This window comes from Delphinapterus leucas, chromosome 17 (genome assembly GCF_059928025.1).
Source record: "Delphinapterus leucas isolate spDelLeu-1000000601 "Yukka" chromosome 17, BTC_Dleu_Yukka2, whole genome shotgun sequence".
NCBI lineage: Eukaryota > Metazoa > Chordata > Mammalia > Artiodactyla > Monodontidae > Delphinapterus > Delphinapterus leucas.
In genome coordinates, this window is record NC_143145.1 from 36,821,705 (window position 1) to 36,839,563 (window position 17,859).

The following is a 17,859-nucleotide window of genomic DNA, read 5'->3' on the forward strand; positions in this document are numbered from 1 at the left end:
AAGATTAACTGGTGTACCAGAAAGAGAAGAGAGAGAGAAGACATTATTTAAGGAAAAGCTGAGAACTTCCCAGAACCTGGACATACATACCATAAAGCTAATAGAATAGCCTATTACTTCAATGCAAAAAGACCTTCTCCAACACACATAATGAAACTGTTAAAAATCAATGATAAAGAATCTTAAAGGCAGACAAGGAGGAGAAAAATAACCTACAAAGGAACCCCCATTAGGCAAGCAGTGGATTTCTCATCAAAAACTCTACAGGCCAGGAGTGAGTGAAATGACATATTCAAAGTGTGGAAAGATTAAAAAAATACCAGCCAAGAATACATCAGGCAAAGTTATCCTTCAGATATGAAGGAAAAATACTCTCTCAGACAAAAGCTGAGGGAATTCACCACCACTAGACCTACAACAATACAATAATAGTAGGGGACTTCAATACCCCACCATCAGCAATTGATAGATCATCCCCACAAATGTTAAGAAAACACTGGAACCATACTTTCAACCAAATTGATTAATAGACATATAGAACATTTCATCCAACAGCAGCAGAATACATTTTGTTATAAGTGCACACGGAACATTCTCCAGGATCATATATTAGGCCACAAAACAAGTCTTTATAAACTTGAGAAGATCTAAATCATCTAACTTTTGTGATCACAACAGTAAACTAAAAACAAGAGGAAAGCTGGAAAATCAACCTGTGAAAAGTAAACAACATATTTCTGAATAACCAATGAGTCAAAGAAGAAATCAAAAGGGAAATAAAAAATTATCTTAAATGAAAACATAGCATATCAAATCCTGTGCTGCAATAGTTCTGAAAGGTTTAAAGCAATAAATGCATACATTAATACATTAGAAAGATCTCCAATAAACAGCCTAACTTGACAAGGAACAACTTCAGAAGAAGAAAAAAGCCTGAAATAAGCAAAAGGAAGGAAATAATAATATCAGAGTGGTAATAAGTGAAATAGAGACCAGATAAAAATAGAAAGGATCAACACAACTAAGTGCTGGTTTTTCCGAAAGATAAACAAAATCAACAAATCTTCAGCTAGAATAAGAACATGAGAGCAGACTCAAATAAAATTAGAAAAGAAAGAGGAGACATTACAATTGATTGCTACAGAAATACACAGGATCATAAGAGACTACTATGAAAAATTATATGCCAACAAGTTAGATAACCTAGAAGAAATGGATAAATTTCTATAAACACACAACCTACCAAGACTGAATCAGGAAGAAATAGAAAATCTGAACAGACCAATAATGAGTGAAGAGATTGAATCAGTAATCAAAACCTCCCAACACAGAAAACCCCAGAACTAGACAGCTTCAATGGCAAATTCCACCAAACATTTAAAGAAGAATTAATGCCAATCATTTTCAAACTCTTCCAAAACATTGAAGAGGAGGGAATACTTCCAAACTCATTCTACAAGGCCAACATTACCCTGACACCAAAGCCAGATAAGGACACTACAAGAAAACTCTAGGTCAATATCCCTGATAAATATAGATGCAAAAATTCTCAACAAAATATTTAGCAAACTGAATTCAAGAACATATTAAAAGGATTACACAAGATGAGCAAGTAGGATTTATCACTGAGAGGCAAGAATGGTTCAATATAGGTAAAACAATAAGTAATACATCATATTAAAAGAATGAAAGATAAAAATCACATGTTCATCCCAATAGATACAGAAAAAACACTTGACAAAATACAGCATCCTTTCAAGACAAAAACCCTATGACCCAGCAATTCCACTTCTGAGTATATACCCAAAGGAAATGAAAACAGGTTATTGAAAAGATATATGCACTCCCATGTTTATTACAGCCTTATTCACAATAGTCAAGATACGGAAACAACCTAAATGTCCATCAACAGATGAATGGATAAAGAAAATGTGGCATATATACAATGGAATATTATTCAGCCTTTTTTAAAAAAGGAAACCGTGCAATTTGTAACCACATATATGGGCCTTGAGGACATTATGCTAAGTGAGGTAAGTCAGACAGAGAAAGACAAATACTATATGATCTCACTTATATGTAGAATCTACAAAAGACAAACTCCTAGGGTTCCAGTTCAAGATGGCAATGTAGGAAGACCCTGAATTCACCTTATCCCACGGATATACCAAATCTACAGCTACAAGTGGAAAAATTTCCTCTGGGAAATTACCCAAAACTAGGCTGAGCAACTCCTACACATCAGGCAAATGAGAAAAAAACCCATACTGAAGCATGTAGGAGAGATTGAGACACAATGTTACCATAAACCCCACCCCTGGCACAGAGAACCCTGAATTGGGAGGAAACCCAAAATCTGGAGCTGCTTCTTGAAGAATGAAGGGTTTGAACCCTGTATCAGACACCTCAACTTTTAAGACCTGCACTTTATAGACGAGCCCCCCAAACATCTAGCTTTGAAAAACCAATGGGGTTCATATCCATAATAAATACAAGGATACAGTGAACTGAGAAATGACTCCTAAAGGGCTTGTGTGCTCAGACTCACCCACCGCAGGGACCAGCACAGAGGGAGCCAATTGAGAGGCACTGAGACGTTCTGTGATAAAGGTTTATTTGCTTACCTTAAAGCACTGACTTAAGGGGCAGGCACCTGATTTAACGCACATCTAGGGACCTGCTGGGGTACCCTCTGGAAATGGACGCTTGTGGGTGCTATCTTTGCTCTCTCCCTCTGCCTCATGTCAGCTTGCTGGTATCAGGGAAAGGAGCTTGTACCCTCCTCTAACCCTGATTTTTGTGGCTGCCACCAGGGATACCTTTGAGATTGACTGGCTTTGGTGACCAATCAGGCTTACACTGGCAGGTCCCATAGGCATGTAACCAATGGAGAAAGTGTTCTTAACTGGCTAACACCCCCAGAGCACAAGAAGCAACAGACTGAGGCACCCAGTCCTACTGCGAAAGAAGCCTATTGGCTTATCTTCATAGCTGTGGCCTAAAGGGCAGGCTTCTAATTAAACACACATGTGAGGATCCACTGTACTCCTCTCCAGAGACCCCAAGTGTGGGCACTATCTTCATGCTCTCCCTCTGCTATGCTCCGGAGTGCCCATATCTCCTGGAGAGGAGCCTGTACTCATATCTGGTGCCCTGGTTTTTGTGGCTGTTGCCTAGGGGATGCCACTTGATTGCCTAGCTCTGATGGCCAGCAGGGCTTGTGTTCCTGAGTCCCATGGGATTGAAACAAATGGAGACACAGATCATGGCTGGCTACCATACCCAGGGCACTGTTCAGACAAGTGGACTGAAACACTCCCCCAACACACACACTTTCTGTGAGACAGACCAGTTTGCTTATTCTGGAGCTGCAACCTGATGGGCAGGCTTCTGGTTTGACACATCTAGGAGCCTGCTCAGCTCCAGGGATGGAGGCCAGTGGATAACATTTTCCATTCTCTTTACCTTGCTCCAGGTCACCAGTGTCTCCTGAAAGGAACTATTGTGTTGGTCAAAAAGTTCGTTTGGGTTTTTCCATCAGATGTTACAGGAAAACCGGAATGAACTTTTTGGCCAACCCAATAGTATACTCACCTGTTGCCTCAATTTTTGTGACTCCCACCCAGGGGACATCTCAAGATCACCTGGATCTGGCGGCCAGCAGGACTTATGCTTGCAGTTCCACAGGTCTGTATATATCTGCATACTTTAAAAGCTGCTGCCTGGGGGGTCTAGATTTCAATCAGCCTGAATCTAGGTACTGAATGAGACCTTTCCCTTTGGAGTACTGACAGGTCTTGACATACCCTCAACTACTGGGAGCCAAGAAAAATAAAATAGGCTCCTTGGACAATCACAAAAGTTTGAGAGACAAATAAAAGATAGGGCAAGGTTGAATGATAAGGCTCATCTCCTACACAAGACTGCTTCCTCAAGACAAGAAGAGGTGGCTGTTTTATCTAAAACATAGAAACTAACACAGAGTGTCAAGGAAAATGAAGAAACAGGAATATGTTCCAAAAGAAAGAACAAGATAAAACCTCAGAAAAATCCATTAATGAAATAAGAATAAGTGATTTATCTTATAAAGAGTTCAAAATAATGGTCATAAAAGTGTTCACCAAATTCTGGAGAAGAATGGATGAACACAGTGAGAAAGTCAACAGAGATAAAAAATATAGCTCTTGGCCCTAGCGCCATCTTCTGAGAAACCTCCGCACCATTAGGGTGAAGTGGAGGAAGAAGCAAATGCGCAGGCTGAAGCGCAAAAGAAGAAAGACGAGACAGAGGGCCAAGTAAACTTGTACACCCATGGAAGCCACAGGAGCAGAAACAAAGGCAACCAGAGGACAGGGATGCTGGTACAAATTGTTGGACTGCATGCCTACAGTCTAGAACTTGTCTCAATGGATCTAGAACATCTATGGCCAGTCTGGTCACCTCTCCCACCTTTGAGAGACCCACCTTGCTCACATCAAAATTGTCCCTTTTGGTCCTATGCCCTGGACCTGTGACATTCTGGACTAGTTCTGTTCTCAGTTGTGGCTGAATATAACACATGTACAATAAATCAAATTTTTTGCTATCTTAGCTGAAGAAAAAATCATTAAAATAAAACATGATAGTATCAAATAGAAATCATGGGGCTGAAGAATATAATAACTGGACTGAAAAATACACTAGAGGTAGAGGGGTTCAACAGCAGACTAGATGAAGAAGAAAGAATCAATAAACTCAAAGACAGGAAAGTGGAACTTACCCAAGCAAAGCAGAAAAGAAAAAAGTTAAGATAGCTTAAGGGACTTATGGGACAATATCAATCAGACCAGTATTTACATTATAGGGGTCCCAGAAGAAGGGGAGAGAAAAGGGGGAAGAAAACTTATTTGAAGAAATAATGGCTGAAAACTTCCCACTCCTGGAAAAGGAAACAGAAATCTAAATCTAGGAAGCCCAGAGAGTTCCAAAAAAGATGAACCCAAGAGAGCAACACCAAGATGCAGTATAATTAAAGTATCAAGGTTAAACAAAGATAGACTCTTAAAAGCGGCAAGAAAAAAACAACTTGTTATATTCAAGGGAACCCCCGTAAGACCATCAGTAGATTTTAATAGAAACTGCAGGCCAGAAAAGAGTAGCACAATATATTCAGGTGTGAAAGAAAAAAAACTGCCAACCAGTAATACTCTACTCAGCTCCACAAAAGCAAAAGCTAAAGGAATTTATCATTACTAGACTGGCCTTACGAGTAATGTTAAAGGGACTTCATTAAGGTGAAACTAAATGGTGATAATGAGCAACAGGAAAATCTACGAAAGTATAAATTTCACTGGTATAGGTAAATATACAGCAATATTCAGAAAATCTAATGTTGTAAAGGTGGTAGATTAGTTACTAATAAAGCTACTATGAAGGTTAAAATACAAAAGTAGTGAAAATTACTATAACTACAATACTTTTTAAAGGCAAACACAAGATAAAAAATGTAAAATGTGACATCAAAACATAAAACGATGGGGGGGAGGGGCATAGAATAAGAATGTAGACCTCCAGAATGTGTTCAAACGTAAGTTGTTATCAGCTTAAAATAGACTGTTGTAAGTTGTTATTTGTAAGCATCACGGTAGCCACAAAGCAAAAACTTATAGTAAATACACAAAATAGAAAAGGGAATCTAAGCATACCACCACAGAAAAATCACAAAAGAAATCAAGAGAAGAAAGGAACAGAAACACTACAAAACAGCCACACACAATTAACAAAATGGAAATAAGTACATACGTATCAATAATTAAATGTAAATGGACTGAATTCTCCAATCATAAAACAGAGTGGCTGAATGGACAAAAAGACAAAAACAAAACAAACAAAAAACCCAAGACTCAATATATGCTGCCTACAAGAGACTCATTTCAGAAGTAAGAACACACACAGACTGAAAGTGATGGGATGAAGAAAGCTATTTCATGCAATGGGAACCAAAAGAACTGGGGTAGTTATATCAGACAAAATAAAGTTTAAGACAAAGACTGTAATAAAAGACAAAAAAGGAATTACATAATGATAAAGGGATCAATCCAACAAGAGGATATAACATTCGTAAATATTTATGCACTCAACATAGGAGCATGTATTTTATATTTATTGACAGACATGAAGGGAGAAATAGATAGTAATGTAATAATAATAATAGTAGGAGATTTTAATAACCTGCTTTCATCAATGGATAGATCATCCAGATAGAAAGAAAAAAACAAAAACACCGGGGCTTCCCTGGTGGCGCAGTGGTTGAGAGTCCACCTCCCAATGCAGGGGACATGGGTTTGTGCCCCAGTCCGGGAAGATCCCGCATGCCACGGAGCGGCTTGGGCCCGTAAGCCATGGCCACTGAGCCTGCGCGTCCGGAGCCTGTACTCCGCAACAGGAGAGGCCGCAACAGGAGAGGCCGCAGCAGTGAGAGGCCCGCGTACCGCAAAAGAACAAACAAACAAAAAAAACCCACATTGCCTTAAACAACATATTAAAGCAGATGGACTTAACAGATATAACTGTTACAGAATTCATTCTATCCACAAGCAACAGAATACACATTCTTCTCAAGTGCACATGCAACATTCTCTGGGTTAGATATATGTTAGGTTAGAAAACAAGTCTTAATAAATGTAAGAAGACTGAAATCATACCAAGCATTTTTTCAGCCACAGTGGCATGAAACTAGAAATCAATTACAAGAAAAAAACTGGAAAATTCACTAATATGTGAAGATTAAACAACATGCTACTGAACAATTAATAGGTCAAAGAAGAAATCAAAAGAGATCAAAAAATACCTTGAGGGGCTTCCCTGGTGGCACAGTGGTTGAGAGTCCGCCTGCCGATGCAGGGGACATGGGTTCATGCCCCGGTCTGGAAAGATTCCACATGCCGCGGAGCGGCTGGGCCCGTGAGCCATGGCCACTGAGCCTGCGCATCCAGAGCCTGTACTCTGCAACGGGAGAGGCCACAACAGTGAGAGGCCCGTATAGCGCAAAAAAAAAAAAAAAAAAAAAACACCTTGAGATGAATGAAAATGGAAATACAACAAACTAAAACTTATGGGATGCAGCAAAAGCATTTCTAAGAGGGAAGTTCACAGCAATAGATGCTTATACATCAAGAAACAAGAAAGATCTCGAATAAACAACCTAACTTTATATCTCAAGGAAGTAGAAAAAAAATAAAATAAAGGAAATAGAAAAGATTAATGAAACTAAGAGCTGATTTTTTTAAAAGGAAAAATTCACAACCTTTAGCTAGACTCACTAAGTTAAAAAGAGTGAAGACTCAAAATCAGAAGTGAAAGAGGACATGTTACAGCTGATACCACAGAAATACAAAGGATCATGAAACTGCTATGAACAATTATATATATCAACAACTTAAATAACCTAGAATAAATTGATAGATTCCTAGAGACATACGACTTAGCAAGACTAAATGAAGAAGTAGGAAATCTAAACAGACTGCTTACTAGTAAGGAGATTGAATCACTAATCAAAAACCTCTCAAAAACCAAAAGTCCAGGACCACATGAGTTAACTTATGAATTATACCAAACATTTAAAGAAAAATTAACAGCAATCCTTCTCAGGCTCTTCCAAAACGAGAAGAAGAAACACTTCGAAATTCATTTACAAAGCCAGCATTACCCTGATACCAAAACAAGACAAGGAAACAAGAAGAAAAAATAATTACAGGCCAATATCCCTGATGAACAAAGATGCAATAATCTTCAACAAAATATCAGTAAACCAACTTCAGCAATACATTATAAGGATCATACACCATGATGAAATGGGTTTTATTCCAGGTATGCAAGGGTGGCTCAACATAATATAATCAATGTAATACATCACATTTACAATATGAAGGATAAAAATTATATGATCATTTCAATAGATACAGAAAAACATTTGACAAAATTCAACATCTATTTATGATAAAAACTCTCAACAAAGTGGGTATAGAGGAAAAATACCTCAATAATGAAGGTCATAAATGACAAGCCTACAACTAACATCATATTCAACAGAGAAAACCTGAAAGCTTTTCTTCTAAGGTCAGGGACAATATAGAATGCCCACTATCCCCACTTTTGTTCAGTGTAGTATTGGAAGTTCTAGCCGCAGCAATTAGGCAAGAAAAAGAAATAAAAGACATCCAAATTGGAAAGGAAGAAGTTAAAGTGTAACTATTTGCAGGTGACATGATATTATATATAGAAAAACTTAAAGACACCACAGAATACCTGTTGGAACTAATACAAGATTCTATTCGCTAATAATGAACTATAAGAGAAATTAAGAAAATAGTCCCATTTACGATTGCATCAAAAATAATAAAATAACTAGGAATAAATTTAACTATGGAGGTGAAAAACCTGTATACTGAAAACTATAGGACATTGAGGAAAGAAACTGAAGAAGACACAAATAAATGGAAAGATATTCCACGTTCATTGATTAAGATGTCTATACTACCCAAAGTAACCTACAGATTCAACGCAATCCCTATAAAAAAATTTAAAGGCATTTTTCACAGAAATAGAAAAAAACAGTTCAAAAATTTGTATGGAACTAAAACACACACACACACACACACACACACACACACACACATAGACACACACACACACCCCAAATAGCCAAAGCAATATTGAGAAAGAAGAACAAAGCTAGAGGCATCATGTGCTCTGATTTCAAACTATATCACAAAGGTCTATAATCAAAACAGTATGTGTCTCTCTTTATGCCAAAACCAGAGATCAACAGAACAGAACTGAGAGCCCAGAAATAAACTCATGCATATATGACCAATTAATTTAGGACAATGGAGTCAAGAATATACAGTGGGGGAAAGGACAGTCTCTTCAATAAATAGTGTTGAGAAAACTGGACCACTATCTTACAGCATACCCCCCAAATTAACACAAAATGAGTTAAAGACTTAAATGTAAGACCGAAATCATAAAACTCCTAAAGGAAAACAGGTGGTAAGCTCCTTGACTTTAGTCTTCCTTCTGTACATCAAAGGAAACAATTAACAAAATGAAAAGGCAACCTATAAAATGAGAGATAATATTTGCAAATCATATATCTGATAAGGGGTTAATACACAAAATATATAAAGAACTCATACAACTCAATAGTAAAAACATAAACAATTCTATTAATTATTGGGCAGAGGATCTTAAAGACCCAAAGCAGACATATAGATGGCCAACAGGTACCAATTATGAGGGAAATGCTAGTCAAAACCACAATGAGATATCACCTCACTCCTGTTAGAATGGCTACTATCAAAAAAACAAGAAATGACAAGTGTTGGCAAGGATGTAGAGAAAAGGGAAAACTTGTGCACTGTTAATGGCTGCACCAATTTACATTCCCACCACAGAAAACAGTATGGAAGTTCCTTGAAAGATTAAAAATACAACTACCATATGATCCGGCAATTCCACTTCTGGTTATTTATCCAAAATAAATGAAAATGCTAACTTGAATAGATACACGTACCCCCATGCTCGCTGCAGCATTATTTACAGTAGCTGAGATATGGATGAATGGATAAAGAAAATGTAGTACAGTCATCCCTCTTACCTGAGGGGGATTGGTTTCTGGACCCCCCCCCCCAGATACCAAAAGCTCCAATACTCAAGCCCCTTATATAAAATGGCATAGTATTTGCTTATAACCCATGCACATCCTCCCATATTCTTTAAATCACCTCTAGATTACTTACAATACCTAACACAATGTAAATGCTTTGTAAATAGCAACCAGCATGCAGCAAATTCAAGTTTTGCTTTTTTAAACCTTCTAGAATTAAAAAAAAAACTTTTTTCTGTCTCAGTTGAATTCACGCATGTGGAATCTGCAGATATGGAGGTCCCACATATATAAAATGGGAAATTATTCAGCCATAAAAAAGAAGGAAATCCTGCCATTTGCAACAACGTGGATGGACCCTGAGGGCATTATGCCAAGTGAAATAAGTCAGACAGAGACAAATACCATAGGATCTCACCTTATATGTGGAATCTAAAAAACAAAAGCAAATAAAAAACCTGAGCTCACAGATTCTGAGAACATGTGGCAGGTGCCAGAGTCAGGTGTGGAGTGGGTGAAATGGATGAAGGGGATCAAAAGGTACAAACTTCCAGTTATAAAATAAATAAGTTCTGAGGATGTAATATACAGCATGGTGACTATTGTTAGTAATACTATATTGCACATTTGAACACTGCTGAGAGTAGATCTTAAAATTTCTCATCACAAGAAAAAAAGTTTAACTATATGCGGTGATGGATATTATCTAGACTTATGATCACTTCAAAATAGATACAAATATCAAGTGATTATGTTCTCCATCTGGAACTAATATAATGTTACATGCCAATTATACATCAATATGAAATTAAATAATATTCTTAAAAAGCCAATCTCATGTAGCCACCAATGGTATGGTTACCAGGGATTGGGGGTTGGGGGGATAGGACGGATATTGTTTAAGGGTAAAAACTTGCAACTAGAGGTAATTAAGTCCTAGAGATCTAATAAGTCCTAGAGATCTAATGCACAGGGTAGCAAACGTAGTCAACAATAATGTATTATAATCATAAAACTTGCTAAGAGGCTAGAACTTAATGTTTCCAGTCCCTAAAAAGAAATGGTAATTATGTAATATGATAGGGATGCTAATTATCACCACAATGGCAATCATAATATATAAATGTATTAAATTAACACATTGTACACCTTAAATTTACACAATGTTATATGCCAAATAAATTTCAATTTAAAAACTTATAGATGACCAATATATATGTTTTGTGACATTTGAGTGTAAACATAGATCTCATCCCAGCTCTCCCTATGAAGAAACAAACCAGCGGATTTATGGAGAGATGGTGTATTTATCATGTGTGAGTGTAGCCAGGAGACTTTTAGCATACTGTAAACGAGGTATCCTTGGTGTATTTCCTTCTAATAACATCTTTGATACATGGCAATTTGGGAACATTACCCCATGCCCTGCCTTGAGGGTTTTTGTTGTTTGTTTTTACTACAACCAGATTTCATTTTTACATGAATTCTGTTTTTTTATACTGAGGTATTTATATTCATTTGGCTGCAAAAATCTAAAGAGTACAGCTTTATGATTTTTAGCCAATGTTTATAATCACCGTGTAATCACCACCCACACCAGGAAACAGAATACTTTCAATACCCTAGGAGGGTCCCCTGCAACCCCACTCGGTTAATATTCACCCCCCCACCCTTTCCAAAGGTAAACACTTTTCCTACCTCTCTCACCATATATTTGTGTTAGCTGCTTTTGAACTTCATAGAAAGGAATTCACAAAAAATGGACTCTTGTGCTTGGCTTCTTTTGTCCAACATTATGTCTGTGAGATTTATCCATATTGTGTGTAGCAGTAGTTTGCTTACTTTGCTGTATAGTATTCCACTGTATGAGTATGCCATAATTTATTCATCCCATTGTTGATGGAAACTTGGGTTTTCAGTCTTTGGCTGTTACGAAAAAACAAGCTTTTGACCAGGCCTTTGAACTACAGAAAACCCAACAAGTGGGATATCATATACTGTAGTGACAATTGCTCTGCTAAGGCCACCAGCAAACTACAACTTGATTTAGTGCTAGAACAAGCCCCAAACTCCAGAGACAATATAAATTCATTGTTCATTGCAATATAATCATTGTTTACATGGTGATCCCCAAAACAAAGGGAAAAATGTCTTCAAGGTGCTGCAAAATCAAAGCAAATCTTAAAATGTGTACTATTAGTGTCTTAATAAAATGAGATGTCTTGAAGTGTATATTTACTGTTATGACTTTCAAACAAACCTACATATCATTTCCTTTCTCTTTATTCCCCTTTTCTCAACTGTTGGGAAGGGCTTTTGCTCTTTGAAGAAGTGGACTGCAACAACGATGATAATAGCAAAAGCAATGATGACGATTCAGGGATTTGCATTGAAATCCGACCCTACTGCTAAGATCCTGGATGAAGGTGACTTCAGCAAAATAGATAAAAGTAGATAATAGAGCTGGATTTCCCTCTCTGCTAGGGCACTTAAGGGGAGGGTCCTTCCCTAGTGTTCTCTCTAGCTTTAGTGCCTGACACATAGTGGGTATTCAGTAAATACTTGCTGAATCAATGGTTCAAACATCAAATACTCTTTCTTCTCAGGTTATTACTTTCTAAAATGAGAAACTAATTACTTGAAGGATGGCATACTTTTAGTTTTTACTTTTCATTGAAATAATCCCAAACTTACAGAGAAGTTGCAAGAAGAGTATTGAGAATTTTCACATACTCACATTCACTGAAATTTAATATTTTACCTCATTTACTTTTTTTTTTTAAAGACTTTTTGTTTTAGAGCAGTTTTAGGTTTATAACAAAATTGCTGTGGCCTCACACATGCACAGCCTCCCTCGTTACCAACATTGCTGATCAGAATGGTACACTTTTTAATCAAGGATAAACCTATATTGACACATTATAATCACCTGAAGTCCACAGTTTACCTTAGGATTCACATGGTATGTTCTTGGGTTTATATTCAGTGGGTTTGGACAAATGCACAATGACATATATCCATCATTATAATGTCATACAGAGAATTTTCACTGCCCTAAAAATCCACTGTGCTCTGCCTATTCATCCCCCCCCACACACACACATCCCTGGCAACCATTAATCTTGTTACTGCCTCCATAGTTTTGCCTTTTCTAGAATGTCACACAGTTGGAATCATACAGTATGTAGCCTTCTCACATTGACTTCTTTCACTTAGTAACATGCGTGTAACTTTCCTCCATGTCTTTTCATAGCTTGATAGCTCATTTCTTTTTATCACTGAATCATATTCCATTGTCTGGATGTACCACAATTCACTCATCCATTCACCTACTGAGGGACACCTTGGTTACAAGTTTTGGCAATTGTGAATAAAGCTGCTATAAACATCCGTGTGCAGGTTTTTGTGTGGACATAAGTTTACAACTCATTTGGGTAAATACCAATGAGCATGATTGCTGAATCATATGCTAAGAATATGTTTAATTTTGTAAGAAATGACCAAACTCTTCCAAAATGACCAAACTATTTTACATCCCCAATAATGTATGAGAGCTCCTGTTGCTCCACATCTCCGTCAGCATTTGGTGGTGTCAGTGTTCTGGATTTTGGCCATTCTAATAGGTGTGTAGTGGTATCTCGTTTGACTTTGCATTTCCCCGATTATATATGATGTAAGCATCTTTCCATATAATCACTTGTCATCTGTATATCTTCTTGGGTGAAGTGTCTGTTAAGATCTTTGCCCATTTTTAAATCAGACTATTTGTTTTCTTATTGTTGAGTTTAAAGAGTTATTTGTACATTTTGGTAACAGTCCTTTATCAGGTATGTCTTTTGTAAATATTTTCTCCCAGTGTGTGGCCTGTCTTCGCATTCTTTGGACAGTGTCTTTCACAGAGCAGACTTTTTAATTTTCATGAATTCCAGCTTACCAGTTATTTTTCATGGATTGTGTCTTTGGTGTCGTATCTCAAAAGGCACCACCAGGGAATTCCCTGGCGGTCCAGTGGTTAGGACTCAGTGCTTCCACTGCCAGGGGCCCATGTTCAGTCCCTGGTTGGGGAACAAAGATCCCGCAAGCTGTGCAATGCAACCCAAAGAAGAAAAAAAAGAACTAAAAAAAAATTAAAGGCACCACCATATCCAAAGTCATCTATGTTTTCTCCTATGTTATCTCTGTTATCTCCTAGAAGTTTTATAGCTTTGCATTTTACATTTAGGACTGTGATCCATTTTTAGTTAATTTTTGTGAAGGGTGTAAGTTGTGTGTCTAGGTTCTTTTTGCTTTGTTTTGTTTTGTCTTTTGCATGAAAATATTCAGCTGTTCCAGCACCATTTGTTGAAGAGACTATTTTGCTCCATTTTATTTCCTTTGCTTCTTTGTCAAAGAACAGCTGACCATATTTCTAGGAGTCTATTTCTGGTTACTCTATTCTGTTCCATTGATCTATTTGTCTTTTGACCAGTGCCACGCTATCTCGATTACTGTAGTTTCATAGTCTTAAAGTCAGATAGCATCAGTCCTCTAACTTTGCTTTTCTCCTTCAATATTGGATTGACTATTTTGGGTCTTTGGTCTCTCCACATATCTTCACAATCATTTTGTTGTTATTCCCAAAATTACTCACTGGGAATTTGATTGGGATTGCACTGAGTCTATAAACCAAGTTGAGAAGAACAGACACCTTTGACGATATTGACAATATCATCCTATCCATAAACATGAAATTTCCATTATTTAGTTCTCTGATTTAATTCAGAGTTTTATAGTTTTCCTCATATACATTTTGTACATATTTTGTTAGATTTATACCTAAGTTTTTTGTTCTAATGTAAATGGTACTGTTTTTAATTTCAAACTCCACTTGTTAATTATTGGTGTACAGCAAAGTAATTGGTTTTTTTCTTTTTTGGCTGCATTGGGTCTTCGTTGCTGCGCAGGGGCTTTCTCTAGTTGCGGCAAGCAGGGGCTACTCTGTTGCGGTGCAGGCTTCTCATTGCAGTGGCTTCTCTTGTTGCAGAGCATGGGCTCTAAGGCGCATGAGCTTCAGTAGTTGTGGTGCATGGGCTCAGTAGCTGTGGCACATGGGCTTCGTTGCTCTGCAGCACGTGGGATCTTCCTGCACCAGGGATCAAACGTGGGCCCCCTGCATTGGCAGGTGGATTCTTAACCTCCGTGCCACCAGGGAAGTCCCAGTAATTGGTTTTTGTATGTTAACTTTGTATCTTTAACTTTGCTATAATTATTTATTAGTTACAGGAGTTTGTCAATTTTCTTTTCTACATAGGCAATCATGTCGTCTACAACCAAAGACAGTTTTATGTCTTCCTTTTCAGTCTGTATACCTTTTATTTCCTTTTCTTGTCTTTCTTGTGTTAGCAAGGAATTCCAGTGTAATGTTGAAAAGCAGTGGTGGACATCCTTGCCTTGTACCTGGTGGGAAAGCTTTGAGAGTCTCACTGGTAAGTATATGTTAACCATAGGGTTTTTGTAAATAACCTTTATCAAGTTGAGGTAGTTCCCCTTTATTCTTAGTTTGCTTTGTATCAAGAATATGTGTTGGATTTTGTCAAATGCTTTTTCCGCATCTAATGATGTGATCATGTGATTTTTCTTCTTTGGCCTATTGATGTAATGGATTACCTTAATTGAATTTTTAAGGCTATCCTTTGATTCCTAAGTATTAACCACCTACAGTCAATTATCCTATTTTACTTTTCCTTTTTTCTCTTTCCCTTCTCTAAATTTTTATTTTTGTCATTTTGATCTTTTTAATTTTTACTTTGGAAATTTGTACATGTATACAAAAATAAAGAAAATATAATAAATCCAATGTTCCCATCACCTACTTTCTTTTTTTTTTTTTTCTTTGCAGTATGCGGGCCTCTTACTGTTGTGGCCTCTCCCATTGTGGAGCACAGGCTCCGGCCGTGCAGGCTCAGTGGCCATGGCTCACGGGCCCAGCCGCTCCGCGGCACGTGGGATCCTCCTGGACCGGGGCACGAACCCGTGTCCCCTGCATCGGCAGGCGAACTGTCAACCACTGCACCACCAGGGAAGCCCCCATCACCTACTTTCAACAATTATTAACACTTGGTCAATTTTGTTTCATCTACCTTTCCCTGAACCCACATGTCCCCAGATTATTTTGAAGCAAACTTCTAACAGCATATCACTTTATCTGTAATTATTTCAGAGGGTATCTATAAAAGAAGACTCTTAAAATAACCACAATGCCATCATTCTAGCTAAAAGAAATTAACAATATTTCTTTAATACATAAAATATCTAGTCAGTGTTCATATTTATCCAATTGTTTCAATTTTGTTTTGTTTTTTTGGCAACAGGTTGTCTGTTTGAATCAGGATTTAAATAAGTTCAATTTATTGGCCTTGGTTGACTTGTCTCTGACACATCTCTTAAGCCTCTCTTGATTTAAAGGTTCCTACCTACTGACCACTAGTGATACTAGGCACTTTTTCCTTGCTTATTGGCCACTTGTATGTATATCTTGTTTTGTGAAATATCTGTTCAACTCTTTTGCCCAAGTTTTAAAAATTGGGCTTATTTTCCTCCTTATTACTGAGATGTAGAAGTTTCCTTATATGTTCTAAGTACAGGTCCTTTGTGTGTGTGTGTGTGTCTCTCAATTATTTTTTCCCATTCTGTGATTTGCCTATTCTTTCTTTTAGTGGTATCTTTTGATGATCAGAGGTTTTAATTTTTATAAAGTTCAGTATATCAATTTTTTCTTATGTGCTTCATGCTATTTAGGTCCTCTCTCAGTGCTCAGTAAAGGTATTATACTTAATATTGTTAAATTCCTGTATGATTGTTGGAGCAGGGTGATGAGGGACACTAAGCGGCAAAACCTTAGAGGTTAAGACAATAAGTTACGGCATTTAAAAAATTGAGATGTAATTAACATATTAGTTTCAAGTGTACAACTATCCAACATTTGTATGTACTATGAATTGATCACAATAAGTCTAGCTGACATCCATCACCACAGGTAGTTATAATTTTTCTTGTGGAGAGAACTTTTAAGATCTCCTCGCTAAGCACCTTTCAAATATACAATATACTGTTATTAACTGTAGTCACTATGCTGTACGTTACATCCCCATGACTTATTTTATAACTGGAAATTTATACCTTTTGATCCTATTCACTCACTTTGCCCATAGCATGTGTTTTAAAAAGTGTCTGTATTATTTTGTCCTTTTGCTTATTCTAAAAGTAATAGCTCCTCTTAAAAACTATTCAAAATAAAGCAGAAAGTAAAAGCCTTTCATAACTGGGTGGAGGAGGGGTGGAGGAGTGTTGGGGATGGGGAGTTATGAAGGAAAACTTCGAAAATGTCTCTTACACCCTAAAAGAATGGTTCTAACATTTTTTTTTTTTTCCCCAGTACGGGCCTCTCACTGTTGTGGCCTCTCCCGTTGCGGAGCACAGGCTCTGGACGCGCAGGCTCAGCGGCCATGGCTCACGGGTCCAGACGCTCCGCGGCATGTGGGATCTTCCTGGACCGGGGCACGAACTCGTGTTCCCTGCATCGGCAGGCGGACTCTCAACCACTGCGCCACCAGGGAAGCCCTGGTTCTAACATTTTTGAGCAAGAGATTGACATGGCCAAATCAAAACACTCATGTCCATGTCAAACCTCCAAATCAAAATATGCCCTGCAATGGAGTAGCTAGAAGGAAATGTATGCTATACTACTGAGCATATTGTTTTTTAAATCAAATTTAAATGTTTTATACTTTGAAACAATCACAAGTTATAGAAAAGTTGGAAATATAGTACAAAGAATTTTTTTTTCTTAACCATTTGAGAGTTAGTTGCCAACCGGATGCCCCTTACCCTAAATACTTCAGTGCCTGTTTTCTTAAAAATTTAGGACAGTTTCCTGCAGAACCATAATACCACCATCCTCGAACCCCATGTAAGTTTCTCTAATTGTTTCAGTGATGTCCTTTATAGCAAAAGGGGCTAGTTTAAAAGCACGTGTTACATTTAGTTGTCATGCCTTTTTGTCTTCTTGGATTTGGGGCAATCCTCAGTCTATTCTCAACTTCCTGACCTGGACACTGTGGGGCATGATGGACCAGTTATTCTGTAGTATATCCTTGAGTTTGGGTTTATCTGATGTCTCCTCATTATGAGGTTGAGAGTATACACATTTTTGGTGGGAATGTCACGGAACTGGT